The sequence below is a fragment of the Ursus americanus genome, chromosome 6 (genome assembly GCF_024610735.1).
Source record: "Ursus americanus isolate L20-20 chromosome 6, mUrsAme1.1.p, whole genome shotgun sequence".
NCBI lineage: Eukaryota > Metazoa > Chordata > Mammalia > Carnivora > Ursidae > Ursus > Ursus americanus.
Window position 1 is genome coordinate 2,541,038 of NC_142132.1, and position 20,038 is coordinate 2,561,075.

Here is a 20,038-nt window from a genome sequence, read left to right on the forward strand (position 1 = left end):
TCTGCTTTTCAAGCTTTCTCAAGAATGAAAGCAGCTGCTGGGTCACCCCAGACAACACACAAACATACAGGACCAGAGCTCCATGCCCCACCCCCATCCCTTCCCACTCTGAGGACCCACGCTGCCCGGGTGTGGAAGGCCCCTGGAAAGCACACAATAGCATATTCCCAATGCTTCTCGTAGTGGTGCTACAGAAAGAGCAAGTCATTATCGGCATTCTCTCTCCCTATATTCTCAGAGGTTTGGGGTATCTGCAAGATTCTTACCTTCATATAAAATATTTCAGAGAAATCAAATTGCCCCTTGTCAACTGAACTTCGGAGTTTGCAAAAGAGTCACGTGATAATTCAGCTCTAAATGGCCGTTCAGAGATAGAAAAATAACTTTAAAGTATGTATTGAATTTTTCTAGAGGCTGCTTACTTTTACTAGTATATTAAAATTATTTCTCCCTGAAGCATGAACAGAAATTTCACAAAATGCAAATGTCAGGACACTTGAACTCAATAAATTCACTTCTATTATCCTTCTATTCCTTCCCTAAGCCTGGCCATCACTCTGCTCAAGAATTAAATCAAGTAAGAACCACCACTCACTTAACGCAAGCTCTCACCTCAGCAGTAAGCTTATGTCTAATGTATTATACACTGAAAAAAATTTTCTTACAAAAACACAGCATAACCATCACAGCCACTAAATTTTCCCCTGGAAAAAAAATGCATTTTAAAGTAAGTGGTGCATTTTCCTCCTTCTCCCTAACTTGAGATTTCCCTTGGTAAAAGTCAAGAGAACAGAGTTCCAGCGTGCATATCACTCAAGGATCAATCAATATTCTGGAGGCATTTTTCTCCGTGAGAAAAAACCACCACTCGCTCTAATCATTTTGGATTTTTTTGCCTGACATCACACTCGTTTCCTAGGGACAATCTAAATAAGCAAGTTCCATGAACTGAATACGTCTTACAGCACACTACCTTGAGAAGGCAGTGGAAAACATTTAGCATCAAAGACAAAGCTTCATCTATCAATGGGTGACATTTTAAAAACAAAACAGGAAGAAAAGCTAGAAAAAGAAAATCCAGTTTACCTGTCCTATTAAGGTAATGAAGAAGGCATTTACAATGCAGAATTCTTGTTAGTTTTAGTACTTTTTTATAATGTTCTGTAGATGTGTCTATTGGGAGAAGCTAGGGTATAACCCGGATTCAAACAGGCTCAGACTCTCAGCGAGTGCAAACAGCAAGATGGTCTTTCTCATTCACATTGCACATCCAACATGGTCCACCGCGATCACAGAGCAGCACCAGCCACTCACAGTGGCACCTGGACCCACCCATCCCCACCCACTCCCCGCCCAGAAATGACATCACTTCCATCAACCCACTGGCCAGGACTGGTCACATGGCCAAGCCTAATTTCATGGAGACAGGGCTATTTTGGTCCCAAAGGCATCCCAAAGGACACCGAATCCTGTGGCGTTGGTGAGCCCCGTAATAGCAAGCACACCACTTGCCTCTACCTTTACCCAGCGATGGACCCCAAAACTTGATGCAGAGACATGCAGTTCCCAACACCAGCCACCCATTGATAGTGTAGGGAAAGCTTTACAGGGCCCATCCTAAATCAGCAAACCCCACAACTCCGGGGTGGGTGGGACCCAGGCATCTGTGGCCTTTCGAAGTCCTGCCTGTGATTTCAGGATGCAGCCCTCCCTGATGGGGCTCAGCATCAGTCCCAGCTCCAGCCTCCCCACTGCCAGGAGGAGGAGGGACTAGACCAGCAGGATTTCTGAGGCTCGGGATCTCAGCCTGAGAAATAGTTCTGGTGAGCACTGCATATTCCAGTATCCGTCTGCCAGAGTTTGGATTCTGTGGCATCTAGATGGGGCCTGGGAATCTGCATTTGACTGGTGACCCCCCCCCCTACACACACACACACACACACACACACACACACACACACACACTTTAAAACACACTGCCAAGGAGGCTTCCATCTGTGATGGTTAATTTTATGTGTCAACTTGATTGAGCCAAGGGACACCCAGAGTGTTGGTACAACATAATTTCTGGGTGTGTCTATAAGGGTGCTTCTGGAAGAGATTAACATCTGATTGATTAGACCAAGTAAAAAATACGCTCTTTCCAATGCGGATGGCATCATCCACTGCACTGAGGGTCCATCTAGAACAAGACAGAGGGCGTGTAAATGTGCTCCTTTCTTTTGGGCTGGGACATCCATCTTCTCCTGCACTCAGACACTGGCGCCCCTGACTCTCTGGCCTTTGGACTTGGGATGAGAACTCACAGCGCTGCCCCCCTCCCCGGGTTCTCAGGTCTCCAGACTCCGACAGAACCACCCCACCAGCCTTCCCGGGTCTCCAGCGTGCAGATGGTGGATTGGGGGCTTCTCGGCCTCTGTTACAGCATGGGCCAATTCCTGCACTAGACCTGCTCTCAGGTGTATCTAAGGCTTTACATAGTGCCAACCACAAACGGCCAGCCAGGCTCTCCTGGAGAAGGAGCTGCTTCCACTACGGCCAATCCAATCCTCCCCTTGCTTCGCTTCCCCGGCATCTCTACGGAAACCCCTCCCCGAGGTCCTGTCGGGGAAGAGCTCCCTACCACTTTCGGTTTGCTGCTTCCCACTATGAATCCACATTGGCTCAGACAAACCCTTGAAAAGCTGCACTGGGTCTCATTTTACCTTTCAACAGCACATTGCCAATGGTGGAGGAGATTAGAGGGGCCAGGAGGGCACAGAAATGACAGACAAGGACAAAACATGCCCACAGGTCCAGCGGTCCACACTGGAATTCATGCATTCCTACCCTATGTTAAGAGTTCCCAGCACTAAATAAGCACAATACTGGAACATATAAAACTGGACTCCTCCTTCCCCGTCTTCCCCCACGAGGGCAAGATTCTGGAACACGGAGGAAGAGGTTCCGTGCTGAAGTTCTAGGAAAACGGAACAAACCCCCTCCTCCCTCAGACAGAAAATGCTGTTTTTGCCACAGGATCCAAGTAATTTTTCCACCATTTCCAGGTGGACAGATGGAAGCCCATTTCAGCACCAACTCTGGGAATGATCCATTATTGTGAAATGTTACCCCAAGTCCTGAGCAGGAATGCTTCCCAGACCCTCACATCGCAGCAAACAGAGTGGACCATTGCTGGTCACGTGGGGCCTGTGGCAGCTGGGCACACACCACACAGATTGCCAGGCGGGGAGCAGATGCCCGTGAGGTTGACAGACAGACACGTGTGGACAATCAGAAGCTGGATTGGCTGACTCTGGAAAACAGTGTGGAGGTCCCTTAAAAAGTTAAAAATTGAGCTACCCTATGATCCAGCCATTGCACTACTGGGCATTTACCCCAAAGATACAGATGTAGTGAAGAGAAGGGCCATATGCACCCCGATGTTCATAGCAGCAATGTCCACAATAGCTAAATCGTGGAAGGAGCTGAGATGCCCTTCAACAGATGACTGGATTAAGAAGTTGTGGTCCATATATACAATGGAATATTACTCAGCTATCAGAAAGAACGAGTTCTCAACATTTGCTACAACATGGACGGCACTGGAGGAGATAATGCTAAGTGAAATAAGTCAAGCAGAGAAAGACAACTATCATATGATTTCTCTCATCTATGGAACATAAAGAACTAGGAAGATCGGTAGGGGAAAAAAGGGATAAAGAAGGGGGGGGTAATCAGAAGGGGGAATGAAACATGAGAGACTATGGACTCTGAGAAACAAACTGAGGCCTCAGAGGGGAGGGGGGTGGGGGAATGGGATAGGCTGGTGATGGGTAGTAAGGAGGGCACGTATTGCATGGTGCACTGGGTGTTATACACAACTAATGAGTCATCGAACTTTACATCGGAAACTGGGGATGTACTGTATGGTGACTAACATAATATAATAAAAAATCATTAAAAAAATAAAAAATAAAATAAAATAAAAATTAAATTAAAAAAAAAAAAAAGATGCTGGATTGGCTGGAACGCAGGCAGGTCGGTCCCGGTCAGGCCATGTGTGTTTTAGAAAGTGTCACCCCTCCTTATGGAGACCGGTCTTCGTCCAGCATCTGGGAAGGCTTTCTGCCATACCAACACCATGGGCACTGAGGGGACAGGGAGAGCCCACATCCCCATCCAAGAGGCCCCAGCCGTGAGGGCACCGGGAGATGGAAGAGCCTGCCTGGTCCTGCCCAAATCCTCTCCCTCCCCTGCGGCTGCACCACACACCCCATCACTCCTGGAGGACGCAGCCCATTCCCAGCCTCCCTGAGCCTCTGGGTTTCCTGACATCTTGCAAAGGGAGGAGAAGAACTCAGGTTTCAGGTGGGGAGCTCTCCCATGATGGAGACAGGAAAGCTGGACCCAAGGTCCAACAGAGTAAATCAGGGGGCCTTCCTAGCCGCGTCTCAGGCACGTACCGATGGACATAGACGGGCTGCCTGGTCCAACAGAGTAAATCAGGGGGCCTTCCAGCCGCGTCCTCCCGCAGAGGAAGGTGTGCACAGAGGCGATGGCGTCCAGACCCGCGTCCTCTGATGACCTTGCACCTGCCCCTGCTCCCAGGGCCAGAGGACGGGGTCTGCAAGCCTCCCTGTGTGGTCCCTGAGGAGGGTGCTCCCCCTTGGAGACTAGGGCACCCGGTCCCAGCACGTCCTAGAGGCAGGAAATCCTGAGACAACTCTCAAGTGCACGTCCTAGAGGCAGGAAATCCTGAGACAACTCTCAAGTGCAGAATCCACTCCCCGGCACTGCCCAGCTCCGGAACACCCCCGCCTGCCCAGTGAAACCCTGAGGGCACATCCTAAAGAATGCCTCTCACTCACTCCGACCTGGTGTGCCCTCCCTGGGGGACCCACGCCTCTCCTGGATGCTTGTCAGACTCCCAGCACCGCCTCTGACTACACCATCAACTTCGCCCACGTACTTCACTGTGTGCTAAGCTCTGTCGTTCCTGAGTCTGCTCAACACCTCCCACCTGCTCCCTCTGCGCCTCACCTGCTCCCACTCACGTTACTCTCCCAGCCTCTGCATTTCCCGTTAGCATCTGCCCAACCTACACCCGCCCGAATCTCCTAATATCTACGAGTATCATTTCCCATGAAAAGGCTCCAGATTCCCAGCCCAGCCTCCAAGGCTCTCAGAACAACCCCGAGGAGGTACCCCCCTCTCTGCCCTGGACTGCCCCCCACCCCGGCCTGCATGCGCAGCCCTCTCTGCCTCCCCTCCACAGCCCTGCTGCCTGAAAGCCGGCCTCTGATGCCCGCCGGCAGAAGTCCCACCCACCACCCCCCTTTCCAGCACCATGGCAGGACAGACACCTGCATGGAAAACAATTAAAATAGTGCATAAGATCGATGTTGTTTGAACACAAACCCCACGGACGGCCCCAGGTAGGGAAGGTAAGGGGGTCTCCCCACATAAAGATGGGACTACAGAGGGTTTGCATTCTCTCAACCCTAACACAGGGGAAGGAGGAAAAATTGTCCTGAACACCACAAGCCTGTCCCTGTGCTGGTCTGCTGTCAGAATTCACACTGTTCTTAATCCACAAACGTCGAGCAGGAAATTTAAATTAAGCTGGTGCCTGGGAGGGAGGGAAGAGGTAAATGTGGAGCTTCTCTGGAGGAAATCGATCTCGACGCACCTCTCAAAGGTTCCCACCAAGTTAAGGGAAGGGAGCAGCGCATCTTCCGGGGAAGGAAGTCAATCCCCATGAGCGAGAAGCGGCAAAAGCAACAGAAGCAGCAGGAAAAGCGTCTTCTGATCGATATTTTAAAGAAATAGAAGGGAAAGACTGGAGCAAAAAGCAGAGTTGAAAAAATAGAATTTCTGGGTATGAAAATTTTGATGATTAAGAAGTCCTTGATCGGGGTGCCTGGGTAGCGCAGTCGTTAAGCGTCTGCCTTCGGCTCAGGGCGTGATCCCGGCGTGATGGGCTCGAGCCCCACATCAGGCTCCTCCACTGGGAGCCTGCTTCTTCCTCTCCCACTCCCCCTGCTTGTGTTCCCTCTCTCGCTGGCTGTCTCTCTCTGTCACATAAATAAATACAATCTTTAAAAAAAAAAAAAAAGAAGAAGAGGTCCTTGATCTCCACATCCAGAAAGATGGAGCAAATGCGCCATTCCTCCTGCGAAGTGTCATTATCCCCAAACCCCCGCCATTATCCATAAACCAATATAGGAAGATTCTGGAGGGCGGAAAGAAGGCCTCCTGACAGGGTCCTGGAGAGCCGAAGGAGACCTGTGGGTTCCCTTTCTCCCGGCTACGAAGCGGAATAAGCTGGCCCGACCCCCACCGAACCAGCAGAGGCCTGGGGGGAAGCGGGACGTCCACCCCCACTGGGGGTGTCAGAGCAGAGCCAGCCAAGAGTCAGGACCCTGAGCAGTATCCAGCGGGCACAAGGCCACCCCTCCTCTCCCGGGGTCCACACAGGAGGCATGCAGGAGCCCCACGCCCCACACCCCTGCTCGGGCGGGTCGGTGGACGTGTACCAGAGACCGGGAGCTCGGCCCCTCCCGGCAGTAACAACACAGCGCACCCCCTAGCGCCGCGCACCCCCCTCCAGCTTTAACCTAGTCATCGGAGCGAATGAAGGAGCCCAGCCCCCTCTCAGGGGGCAGAGACTCTTTCTCCGCCTCTCCAAGGCACAAGTATCAAAGAACCCAGACTTGTCTTAGGCCCACCACATGTAGGGAGAAGAGCAACCAAAATACCAGGTATGAAACATAAATGTGACACACTGGTCACAAGCCTCTTGTGCAGAAAGTTAGAAACTTTACGGGAAGGAGTACAGAAGGCCCAGAGGAGCAGAGATGTGAGCCAGGCTCTTAGAGAGTCTCACGGTCCCCACGTGACTGCTGCTCCTCAGACAGGCCTACAAATTCCGTACAAGTCCAGCTAAAATCCCAACAAGCTCACGTTGTGTGTGGAACCTGGAGATTATTCTAGGTTGTCCATGGAAGAACAAATGACTAAGGATAGCCGAAACACTCCTGGAAAAGGGTAACCCGGTAGCAGGGGTAGATGGAGGACTTCCTTGACCAGAGATCAGAATGTATTAGGACCCTACGAGCATCCTCTCTTTGGGGAAGGGACTGGACATGTGGGAGGACCCAGGGTGAGGAGGATGCAGACCCACTGGAGCCCATCCCCACGGGGCAGAATGCAAACAGCGGCATCCACTTGGCAGGAAGCCTGGCATCATCTAATAAGTTGTACGAGTGCCGGTCAAAGCCCCCCAGAAAACGGGCCCTCGGGGTCCATCCTTGAGAAACTGCTGCCCCATGCATGGAAGAGAAGCACGAGAATGCCAGAGAACGGCAGCTGCCCCGCTCACAAGGGCTGAGATGCCTGATGCCCCAGCAACAGTGCGTGGTACCCCCAGACAGGGAGATTACCCAGCAGTAAAAACAGACCAGCCAGATGCAGGGGCGGAGACGAACCCCAAAATCACAACGTCGAGCAGAGAAATAAACCACCTCCAGGCTGTATAATCCCATTTCTAACTTCAAGCAGAGAAAAATGTAAATGATGTAGCAGGATGCGTATGAACGGAGCGAGTCTAAGGAAAAGCTAGGGATTCCGTCACGTTTCAGGACAGTGTTCAGCAGGTGGGGAGCTGGAGAGAGACAGAGAGAAGGAAAGGTGGTCACACAGGACACACGGTCACAGGAAGACCAACTGCCCCATTTCCTAGGGACTGGGACGTTCCGCAGACTTGGGAATTCCAGCACTAAAACCAGGACAGTCTTGAGCAAACAGACCGGCGCTGCCTCACACCGAGAACTTTTTTTTTTTTTTTAAAGATTTTATTTATTTATTCGACAGAGATAGAGACAGCCAGTGAGAGAGGGAACACAAGCAGGGGGAGTGGGAGAGGAAGAAGCAGGCTCATAGCGGAGGAGCCTGACGTGCGGCTCGATCCCATAACGCCGGGATCACGCCCTGAGCCGAAGGCAGACGCTTAACCGCTGTGCCACCCAGGCGCCCCCACACCGAGAACTTCTAAGGTTCCAGAATATTCTGACTTGACCCTGCGTGTGCTTCGTGTCATTGTGATTTTCTTAACTGGGTGTAGCTGGTTAAACGGTGACCCCCGCCCCCCAAAGAAAGATGTGTCCAAGTCCTAACACCCAGTACCTGGGAGTGTGACCTTATTTGGAGAAAGGGTCTTTGCAGATGTAAATAAACAAAGGGTCTCGAGATGACATCATCCTGGACAGGCCACGTGAGCCCTAAATGCAATGACAAGCGTCCCTGGAAGAGACAGAAGAGGAGACACAGAGAAGGGAAGAAGGCTTGTGGAGACGAGGCAGAGGCTGGGGGGGCGCCACTTGGGGCCATGGGAACGGGAGGAGGCAGGAAGGACCCTGCCTGGAGCCTCAGAGGGAGGTTGGACACCTTGACGTCTGTTGTTTAAAGCTCTTCCTAGTTTGTGGCCATTGGTTGCAGCAGTCAGAGGAAACCAATGCACTGGGCATATATGATTTAGACGCTGCTGTGTGTATATATTTTAAAATAAAAAGAACTGTTCACTCCCTCCTGTCCTTCCAGGCAGCAGCTGAAATGCTGCCTCCCCCCCATCACCACCACCACCACCGGCCCTCACTCCGCAATAAGCCCTGAGCGCATGTTTGAAACTCTATGTTTTGGCTTCTCCTGCATACCTGAGTAAATGCCTCTAATCTTCCCGGTTAGATGTAAATACCCTTGAAGACGCCGACCAAGACTCGTGGGATGTCCGGCAGCCCACACGCTGTCCAGAACAGTGTCTGGTGAACGGCAGCGCTCAGGCAATACTGATGAATGAATGAATGAATGAATGAATGAATGAATGAATGGCAGCAAACCTCGACAAGGGCAAGACCAGGTCTGGTAAGACCCCCATGTTCCTCAGGTGTCAGAGGCCCCTGGAAGGCCACGCCTGGCCCCTCGAAGGCAGCCTGGAGCCGGCGGGCAGCAATCCCTGTCAGGTGGTCCTCAGTTTCCAACCACGTGCCTAGCCCTGCCACCGTGTTTGCCGTGCCAGCTCCTGGATCTGGCTCTTCTTCTGGGATGTTGGTGTTCACCCATCAGCGGGACGTTTGCCACGCCAACCCTGGCCATGGACGCGGGCTCCAATCCTCCGCGTGACCCTGCAGCCTGGTGACCGCTGCTACCATTAACTAGACGCTTCCTGGGCACCGAGTCCTGGTTTGAGCCAGGTCTCCATCTTGTCAGGTTCCACGTGACAGCCTCCTCCTCTCAAATCTCATCAGTCTGTGGCCACTAGCAGACAGAGTTTCTGGAACCTTCCTGATGGGACCCTGCTATTTCCATGACCGGTCACCAGGGTATGAGACCCAGGCATCAACGCACGGTGAATCAGGAGTGTCCACCACAGCTGGGGCCTGACGCTGCCCTGCACGTCCCTACGAGCAGCACGCAGGGTCCCGAGGCTCTGCATTTCCCAGCTGCTCCCGCCTCAGCCTGCCAGCGTGGGCAGCCCGTGCGCAGTCAGTAGGACGAGCCAGAGAGGCTGATGCCTCAAACTGCTTCCCAACGACAGTGAGAGCCAATGGCTGGCTGCCCCGTGCCCAGAGAAGGCACCGCAAGCTCGGGACACCAGACACACCACTGCTCAGTGTTGGACATGGGGGGCTTCAGTTCCCCCAGACCCACCCCGTCTCTTCTCTGCAGCTGGGTTCCCCCCACTCCAGCTCCCAGTGAGCTCAGCCACTCACTGGAGTCCCGGTCAGGAGATAGGAGGGAGGAGGGTGAGGCTGGGTATTTATCCTCTCTCCTTATCTTGCTCTATCCCTGCAGGATCCCTCCAGCTAAATGCTCTCCTGGGTGGTGGGCTCTGCTCCTCTGAGTTCTTGCTCTCCCTCTCTCTCCCTCTCTCTCTCCCTCGGTCTCCCTTTCTCTTTCCTTTCCTCTCACTGTGTTCTCCCTTCTTGTCTCTTCACCCTGGAGTGGAGACAAGCCTCACAGCCCCAGCTCCAGAACACGGCACCACCCTTGGGTTTTCCCTGTAATACTCTGCCCACATCACCTTATCCTGCTGCTGAGCTCCGCTCAAATTGCTGTCTGAGGATGCGTCTGTTCTCCTCCCGGACCCACAGCAGAAGGGCCACCACGCTCCCAAAGCAAACCAGGCGACGACGCCAGGCTGCCCGGGACTCCCTCTAGGCTCCCCCAACCCAACCACAGGAACCAGGAGACCAGAGCCTGTCCAATCAGGGTGGGCGTGTCCCCGGTGCACCCGTCTGCTCTGCTCCCCAGACACCTGTGCCCAGGAGAGACTGAACGCACACCACGGGCTCCAGCGGCGACCGGCCCAGGAAGCTTGTGTCGCTCAGCAGTCACGTCTCAGGCTGGACTGCAGGATGTAACGTATCAGCAAACCTCCCATGCTGGACTTGGAGCTAAACTTCGAGACATGAGGGTGGCTGACGGGTTGGGGGGCGCTCCCACGGGAGGAGAGCTGAGTGGCATGACCACTAGTGCAGGGGTCGGCAGGGACCCCGTGTGCCCCTGCCCGGGCAGCACAGCCTCCAACATGAAAGTAATGACACGCCGCGCTGGGATCCAGGGGCCTAAGGGAGGGAAGTATAATAAAAGATTCTGTTTTGTCCTTTGTCATTGATTTTGACCAGAAAGTCCATGATTTTATACACACACAGCTGTCAAGGGGCTCCCTTGTCTACACACTCCTTAGGAGAGAGCAGAGAGGCTAATCCTGGACCTAAAACCTGCCAGGCCTGAGCGTCCATCTGACCCCACAGGACAATGATCTTTCCAGAGAGTTCCACGGCAAGGATTCCCGCTGGGAAGCCTGGTCTCGGGAATGGGGCAGGCCTGCAATCAAAATTACTTTCTGCCTTAAAGTTGGTGGCCCGATTCTTGGGTCCAAAGTCACTGTCAGTTAACAGAGGTCCAACAGTATGTTTCATTTCATGGGGACAAGTTCCTGGTGGCCGTGACTTCATTTCATGAAGGAAAACACTTCCCAGAGAGACGTGGTGTCACTTCTCCTCTTCCAAGGAAACCGGACGTGCCCGGCCCCTTGGGCACCTCCTATAATCGAGTCTGCACAGGCTCGTAGCTGGCGTGCTACATGTTATTGTGACTTGTCCAGAACCGCGCACGAGCGCTGGGAGGATTTAACGGGGATGGATGACTGCGTCTGAGCAGCCGTACCGGACGGTCTCAAAGCACGATTACCCAACGCCCACAACGGCGTCCTGTGGCCATAGTGACACTTTGGTGGTTATGCTTGCTACGTGTTCTGATTTTGACCTGCTTAAAGAGTAGCAGACGAGAGATACAGCAGCTTACAAATATGGAAATTATGTCCCCAGAGATTACACCTGTGTCAGAGAAGATTATTTTATCCAGTAAAATAGATTAGAAAGAGCGTAAGGACAACAGTAGCAACAATTCACTGGGCCCTTACTATGCGGCTGTTAAGTGCTTGAAATGTGCTGTGTAATTTATCTCAGTTGATGCTCATGAAAAATCCATGAGGCAGCTATCACAGACATTCCCGTTTTACAGTGGGGGAAACTGAGGCAGAGTGCCATGGAATGGCTGCTCGAGGTGGCAGAACCAAGTTTTGAGCCTTGGCCATTGGCTCTGATCACTCACAGGTTTAACCTGCACTCTGCGTGGCCCAAATACCACAGCTCCTTCCAGGAATGCCTTGGGTGCTGGGCCTCGGAGAGCCACAGCCATGGGAGGGGCAGTCATGCCCAGAGCTGGCGTGGCCCCGGTGCCAGTGAAGCCACGACACCAAGGTCTCAGACTGAAACAGACTGCTGGAGTCTGAGTCATGACCAGACCCGGAGTCTTCCCGATCCAGCCCCAAGGCTGCCCCCGCATCCTGGGTCCTTCCACTCATAGAAGGTCCTCAGTGGGAGACCCCGCCCCATGGCACACGCGCACTTAGAACCCTCCAAGAAAGGGTCACCCTGGCTGTGTGGGGCCAGTTCCTGGGCCTCCAGGCACACATGGAGACCACTGCCCCCTCGCCATGTTCTAACCCCGTGGCTGGTCTCTCGGATGACGCCGGTCCTTCTCCAGAGCTAGCACTCGCTCTCACTCGTTCACAACCTTCCAGAGCTCAGACCGAGTCTCAGCATGGAGAAAGTACTACTTCCCCTAACATGGATAAAAACGGAATCTGCGTAAACCCTTGCCGTGCGAGGAAATGCTGCGTGGCTGATGGAGAAAAGTGGGCATCACAGAGGACATGTTCTCTGTGTTCTCAAGAGAAACTGGGAAAAAGCATCAGCGTGGCGACAACCCAGGCGTCCAGCAGAGCTGGGGCAGACACGGTGCATGCCGAGCCCTCTGCGGACCCCGCCTGAGTCTCTGTCCAGCTCTAGAAGGACCCTGCCCAGGGCTCCGAAAGCAGTGACTCTCCACAACCCCCCGCTGGGTCTGCTCCCACGTCACCGTGGCCCAAGCAGAGCCCATGCCTGTGCGGTATCCCAGGGCTGGTCTGAATGCTTCACTCGGAAAACCCAGGTCCCAGGCAAACCCCCTGCACCTGTCCCCTGAGAGTTCTCACCAGCTAGACGTCTCTCCGTGCCCTCCACACCCCGGGCCACACCCACCACAGCCCTGCAGGGCGAGATCCGTACCAGAAGAGACCCGGCAGAGGGGGCAGCTCAAGCCACTGCCTTCCCAACACCTGCCCCTGACCCTGTCTGAGCCGCTGGGGAGGGAGGGGAGCCATGCAGACGGAGGGAAAGACTCCGGCTCTGCACTCCCTAACCCCAGCCCCGCTTCCACCACACAGCTGGGAAGTCCCAGCCTCCCAGCCTTTTGAAGTGGAAGGGTGTCACACATGCTTCAGAAAACGTTCTCTATCCTGCTGCCCCAGGAGAGTAGACACTTCGAATGGGTTTTCCACACTCACAGTGTCCCGTGTCTGTGCACCGCGCTGTGAGATCCACAGGAGACATCAAAGAGCTCTGCAGAAGGGAAGAGAAAATCATCTTATAGTCCAAGTGAACTGCTATCATAAACAAATTGTAACGATTTAATGTGTTTATGGAAAGCTAAATTTCCTGCATTTTCAGCACACTCGCCTGCCCTTTGGGATCTATCATATAGTTCAAACAGCCAGCAAGCTGTCCCCGCCAGCTATAAGATGTTAATAGCCTGACACTGTTGGATTGCGTGATGTGTGAGTGATGCACTTTACTTTTATAGGATACCATCAATAATACACAAAAGGCATTGTACAACACAAGGCAATTGTTTAAATTCCTGTACCCAATTCTAAGGAAACTCCAGGGGAAGTCCTGGGCGGAAGTTTCCCCTGCATGGGGGTCTTTGCTCCTGGGGAACTGGCGCTGGAAGGTTGCAAACTGATTTTTCAAATCCCTCTCCTCCATCTGAGTACTCGTGAAGCCGTGATTCAAAAAGTTGTCTTCCAAATGAATGTGCAGAAGATACTCTGCTCCATCTTTACCCCCCTCTGATCACGAATTGTGCATGGGGAGGGGTTCAGTGCCCATCAACAGGCTCGCCCAAAAGTGATCAGCCTCTTGAGACAGCCCCAGGCCCAAGTGTGCAGGTAGTGAATGTGAATGCGGCAGCCGAGGCCGGGGCTGCCCTGCTGGTCAGTGCCTACAAGGTCCTCTGCAAGGCCCTGGGGTCCTGCCATCTGCTCCAAGCACCAGAGAAGGGGCACCGCTGTCCCTGACCTGGGCAGCCAGGAGGCCAGGAAGCAGCTCTCAGAGTCACCACTAAGCGCATCCTGGAAACTGTTGATGTTGGGACAAGAGGACCCACAGAACCAAATGGTTAGTGGTGATTGCATTTCATCACGAAACTTTCACACTCAGCATGGCAATAAATTATTTATGGCATAGCAGACAGCCCTACAGCAATCACGTGCATCGTGTCAAGACAAACATGGAAGGTTTCCTGCAGACATTTCCAGCATTTTCTGGTCAGAGTGAGCTGCCTGCACCATCCTGGGTGGGGCCTTCCCGAGGGACTGCTCTTTGGAGCTGGGACAGGCTTTCTCTGGGCAATCCCTCATCCCAGGCCTCTCACCCAGGGTATCCCAGATCTGCTCTGATTCTGCAGGGTGAGGAAGGCACATGTCCCACCCCAGGGTAAGTCCTCCCCACCCCCACCGTACCTCTCCTCCTCACGCACTGCTCTCTCTACTGGGGAGCAGCATAAATGCATGTTCCCACTCTGTGCCCACAGGATTTCTGACAGCTGATGTGGACTCTGAACCCTGAAGATGAAGGAGAAGCCTCTCCTGGTGCCACTTTCCTGGAAGGTCTTGTACAAAACAAGGGCAGCTCAACCGCATTCCACAGACAACTGTGCTAGGGGACCCTGGTGGCTCTCCCATGGGAAAGGCCGCTAAGGGAAGTGACACCAGGAGAAGAGGCACAGCAGGAGCCTCTCCACCTGCCAGGGGCTGCTCCAGGACCAAAGCCCGGCCAGCTCTGTCCCTGCCATGGGTTGCACTCCCGCCCCCAGCCACCTGCACGTGATCCCGTGTCATCTGACTTACTCTCCTGGCAAACTCGCCTTCTCGCTGGTCCTGCTGGGAGAAGCTGTGTGTCTCCCACAGCAGGTCCCTGCGGTGCTGCACGGGAAGGAGGCCCCAGCAAGCACACACACTCGGTCTCCACAATGCTGTCATCTGCATTTTCAAGCACCCCTTTAGAAGCAAGGTGGGAACTGTGCAGCAGGCTCACTGCTGAATTCAGAGCAGGTGCTCAAGAAACATTAACTGCCACAAACCAACCCCCCCAGGCCGTGGCAATGTCAGAGCCAGGGGCTTGGGCTTACTTCTACTTCATGTTTAATGTAACAAAGGGAATGAAACGTAAAGAGATGAATGATAATCACAAACCATCATCTACAAAGCTTAAATGTTTAGCCACTATTTTTCAGAAAAGAACCTGCATTCAATATTATAACTATATTTTTTATATTTATGGAGCACCATCGCATACTGCATACTGGGCTAGCTCTTTGCTAAGCGTTGAAGAGAAATTATCGTTCTACACATACACACACATATGCACACAAACACACAAATTCACATGCACACACATACAAATACATGTGCATACAGGTGTACAAATGTGTGCACAATATGCATGCAACTACAGATAGCCGTACACACACAGACACGTATATACACGCTTGCTTGCACACGCACCACGAATACAGACATGCGCACACAAGATCACACATGCGTGCACACAAGCAGTGCATACCCAACTGTGTGCACATGTGAATACATGTGAGTACATGTGCACACACAAACATGTGTGTATGAACATATGCCGACATGAATGCACATGTGCACACATACACTTGCAAATTCAGACATGTGTGTACTAGTACAAGCATGCACACTCATACACACACACATACTCACACACACACACACACAGGAGAGCCTCCGGTCAAAGGGCCTGCTCATGGCACAATCGCTAAAACTGCCCGGCTCTGGACGGCCACCGCTTCCATGCAAGGAACGGCTGGTTCCCACGACCAGACAACGCCATGGGTTAGCACTGACCCTCTAGCCCCCAGCAGAGCCCTGAAGCCAGCCCTGCCCCCCACGACATGCCGGAGAGGGAAGTGGCCCAAGGTTTGATTCAAACTGGAAAATGCACTTGATTGTTGTCTCTAGGCCAGCTTTTATTTCTCCATCTATATGGTAATATATCTCAACTTTGCTTCTTATAGAAATGTTCAAACACGCGTGAAAGACAGAAAGCAATTTAACGATCCCCGTGGACCCATCACCCAGCATCCCACCCGCCCCACGTCCTCCCCGTGTGTCCTCCCCTCCCCGCGGGCCGGGTGGGCAGCGGAAGTGAGACATGAGGGCCAAACGGCATCTGGCACCTCGTAAGCACTGAATTCACAGTAACGATTAACTAAGAATAACCCTGTCTTTACATGTACTTTCTTTTTTTTTTATTATGTTATGTTAGTCACCATGCAGTACTTCATTAGTTTTTGATATAGTGTTCAATGATTTATTAGTTGTGTATAACACCCAGTGCTCATCATAACACGTGCTCTTCTTAGCACCCATCACCAGGCTACCCCATCCCCCTGACCCCCTCCCCTCTAGAACCCTCAGTTTGTTTCCCTGAGTCCATAGTCTCTCATGGTTCACCACCCTCTCTGATGCTCCCCCTTCATTCTTCCCTTCCTTCACCTAATGTCCTCCATGCTATTCCTTATGTTCCACAGATAAGTGAAACCGTATGATAATTGTCTTTCTCTGCTTGACTTGTTTCACTTAGCATAATCCCCTCCAGTTCCGTCCATGTTGATGTAAATGGTGGGTATTCATCCTTTCTGATGGCTGAGTAATATTCCATTGTATATATGGACCACATCTTCTTTATCCATTCGTCTGTTGAAGGGCATCTCAGCTCCTTCCACAGTGGGGCTATTGTGGACATTGCTGCTATGAACACTGGGGTGCATATTCCCCTTCTTTTCACTACATCTGTGTCTTTGGGGGACACATACTTTCGAACAGCAAAGCAGGGCAGAGAAGGAGCTGCCCCAGGTGAGGCCACTAGCACGTGGAGGCTAGGGGTTGACCCCAGCCTCTGCCTCTCACTCTCTGACCCCACTGAACCCAACGAGGCAGCTTCATGGGCCTCGAAGACCCTCCTGCCACTTGGCATCACAGAAGTCTAAGACGCAGAGTCATTGGTATTTGGACTCCAAAAACATCACATGGAAAACCAGAGGAACCTTCCTGAGGCATCATTCTTGTGAGTCTAGCCAGCACAGGTCTGAGAAGCACCTTCCATTAAGTCTGAACGTCTCCTTTCTCCAATCTTTTTTTTTTTTTTTAACTCTGCCTTTAACTCTGAAGGACAGGACTTCGTCCCTCTGAGTTTGAAGCGGGGCTGCTGCGTCAGGCACACCTGCCCGGCTCCCACGGGCGTCAGTTATCGCTGCCGGCACACTCTGCACAAAGCCCCACCTGACTCACCGGCCCCTTCTGGAGTGCAGTGGAGAGCCGTGCAGGGGGAAGAAAGGCTGCTGGGCTTCAACACGGAGGCTCCCAAGTGTCACCTGGAATCCACTCTGTCCACTTCACGTCCCACTCTAACACGTCTGCTGATGCTCTCCCTGCTCAGACGGTCAGGGCTGCTCCCTTCGAGCAGGCGTCTCTAGCACTGACGCACGCAGGGCAGGAGGTCCACAGAGACCCCGAGAGGCACCGCACAAAGCACAGCCTGCTGGGACTCTCCAGGCAGGGGCCAGACACCTGTCCCCAGTCCCCCGGGCGCTGGGGGTGGAGCAGGGAGTGGCTTCCTTTACAGATCAGAACCTGAGCTGGGGAGAATACAGCACCCACCAGGACAGAGGAAGAGGGGGATTAGAACCTCGTGTCCCACAGCCCCGTCCTACACCCTCAAGTCCCACAGCCCCCGTCCTACACCATGTCCCACAGCCCCCGTCCTACACCCTCATGTCCCACAGCCCCCATCCTACACCCTCATGTCCCACAGCCCCCGTCCTACACCCTCATGTCCTACAGCTCCATCCTACAGCTTATGTCCCATGCCCTCTGTGTCCCACACCCTATGTCCCATGCCCCCCTGTCCTACACCCTCAGGTCCCCATGCCCCATTCACACACGCCATCCAGGGCCAGGTAACGAGGAGGCAGACATGGCAAATTTCCCAAAGATGATGTCTAAACTCAGCAGGCTGTGCCCTCCACTTCTCCTGCTCTTCCTCCTCTAAGCTCAAGCCTTTCATGATGTTTTGTTGCTGTGGATAGTTTGGAAAATTACTACGGAGTGGCTGGGACATGGGGGAGGGGAGGGGCAGGGAGGCTCAACGCTCCCGATTACACTGAATGAATCACAATTTGGTGTTTCCGCCTACAAAGCGAGTGTTCTCCAGGCGTGAGCAGGGGAGTGTTTGCCGTCCCGGACTGATTTACCCTAGAAAATGCTTTGACATACAGTGTGCCAGGCTCCCCAGCTGCCTGACCCCCCACCCAGCAGTAGCTGTAATTCTGGGGTAAGCAGGTACCTGGCACTTAGCACAATTCCCCAGCTAAATAAAATATTCCATAAACACGGGGTGCACAGAATCTTAATGTCACTCCTTGTAGTGGGGTTTTACTTGGCTCAAAAACCGCTCTTTGGCCACCAGTTCCTTTTCAGCGACGTGTCCACTGAAATTCACATTCTCCCCATGGCTGGAGCGCCTTCCTCCGTCTCTGTGCCCCTCCACTTCACGACGGGCTCTACAAAACAGCAGCTTGAATTGAAGTTGAGTGGTCATTTCAGTCCCAGCTCATCTTTTTACAGCTTTCAAAGAATGTTTAAAATTCCTTCAGTTGAGCCTTAGGCATCATGTGAATTTTTTAGGTAAGTAAACAAAAACTGTGATTTCCATTTGGGAATTAGTGAGGAATGAGCAATTCACAGCTTGGTTTCAAGGTAATAGCTCAGGAGCTGGCTTGAGTAGACGCTAGACGCTAGAAAATGCACCCCAGGCTGACTTGAGAAAAGACCTTTCTCTCCAGATGAATAACCACTTGAAAGCAACGTGAGGCATGATGCAGAGCAAGTGCCTCTTGCCCCCAGTGGAACCGCCCTCAGGAAGATCCAAGTAGGCCAAGCCAGGGTCAATCAGGGGCACTGAAAGGGAGCAGCATCCCCAGGCCGTGTCCTCACTTCTGAATGCAGGACGTTTACGTGCCCCTATAGGCAATGCCCCAGTTCTTACACGGTTATTCCTTTTTCACCACAGGTTAAACTCCTGTCATTGGTTCTTTTCTTATTTTCCTAGATAATGTGAGACGTTGGAGCCGTACTTCTCAGCCTTAGCTGCATGCTGGAAACAGCTGGAGAGACTTAGAAATACAGATGCCCGGGTCTCACCCCCAGAGGTTCTGACTCAGGTGGTCCAGGGCATGGCTGGCTTCAGCCTTGCAATTCAAACGTGCAGCCAAGGTGCAGAAGTCCTTTGTTGGGGCTGTCCCTGGGTTGCCGAGCCAGCCAAAGGGAAGAGCCTGGAGGTAAAAGGGGAGGGACAGCAGTGGAGAGAGAGGAGGGAAGGGGGAGAAGGAGGGAGGAAGGGAACGGCTTGTGAAGGACAGATAAACGGCCTAGACCACAGAACACATTCCCTGAGGAACAGAAGAAAATGTCCCATGTGTGCTTCATGCCTGAGAAGGACATAATAGGAACAGAAATTCAATAAAAATAGTCACTCAAAGGCAAGATTATAAAACAAAATAAGATGAGAATGGAAATTGCAGACTCCGGGAAACAAATTGACCAAAACACCATCATTACAGAAATAACCGTGTGAAGTCAAAACATCAAGAGAGAAGCGACACACAGCTCACAGGGGGCAGTGAGCCCAGGGAGGCAGGGGAGGCGCGGACGGAGCAAAGGATGAGAGGCAGGTCATGGGCAGCAGTAAGCAAACACAGGGGAAGCTGGCTCCCCCAAAACAGAGAGCCCAACCAGCATGTGGAGCCCAAGGGGTCAAGGATAGAAGGAACAATTTCACAGAAAGTTTGTGAATCTACAGCTCAAATTCTCATACCATGTTTCAAGCTAAAATTACAGAAAACAATCACAAAAAGACATCCCGGTTGAGGCACTGATTTAAGTTTAAGGAAAAGATTCTTGGGTCATCCAGGTAAATAAAGAATTCACCTGCCAAAGTCAGCACTGCAGAGACAATGGGGCACTGGCCCCCAAGTTCTAGGGAAGAGAACCGTGGCTCCAGCCACACTGTCCTTCAGCTGTAAATACAACAGGCAGAAGTTTACAAACACGAAAGATCTCAGGACCGCACAAGCCATTCAGGCACAAAACCCTGCCAATGGGAAAGAAAGTCTTGGCACTGCTCCCACAGTGGACACCAGAAGGCAGGAGGGGAACTCCACGGTGTCCTCAGGAGAAGAAAGGAGTGCAGGGTATAAAGAGGGATAGACATCCCCAAGCTCCCACAGCCTACGGGAATATGGTAAC

The 20,038-nt window shown here is 52.6% G+C and overlaps 1 long non-coding RNA gene across 1 annotated transcript in view; it reads right to left on the reverse strand.

The window, feature by feature from the left end:
* LOC148109750 (uncharacterized) overlaps positions 1-20,038 on the reverse strand; it is a 407,130-nt gene that overhangs the window by 159,552 nt on the left and 227,540 nt on the right. The window contains exon 3 of the long non-coding RNA XR_015724660.1: positions 12,932-12,986. This is a non-coding gene — a long non-coding RNA (uncharacterized LOC148109750). The remainder of the gene's footprint in view (positions 1-12,931; positions 12,987-20,038) is intronic.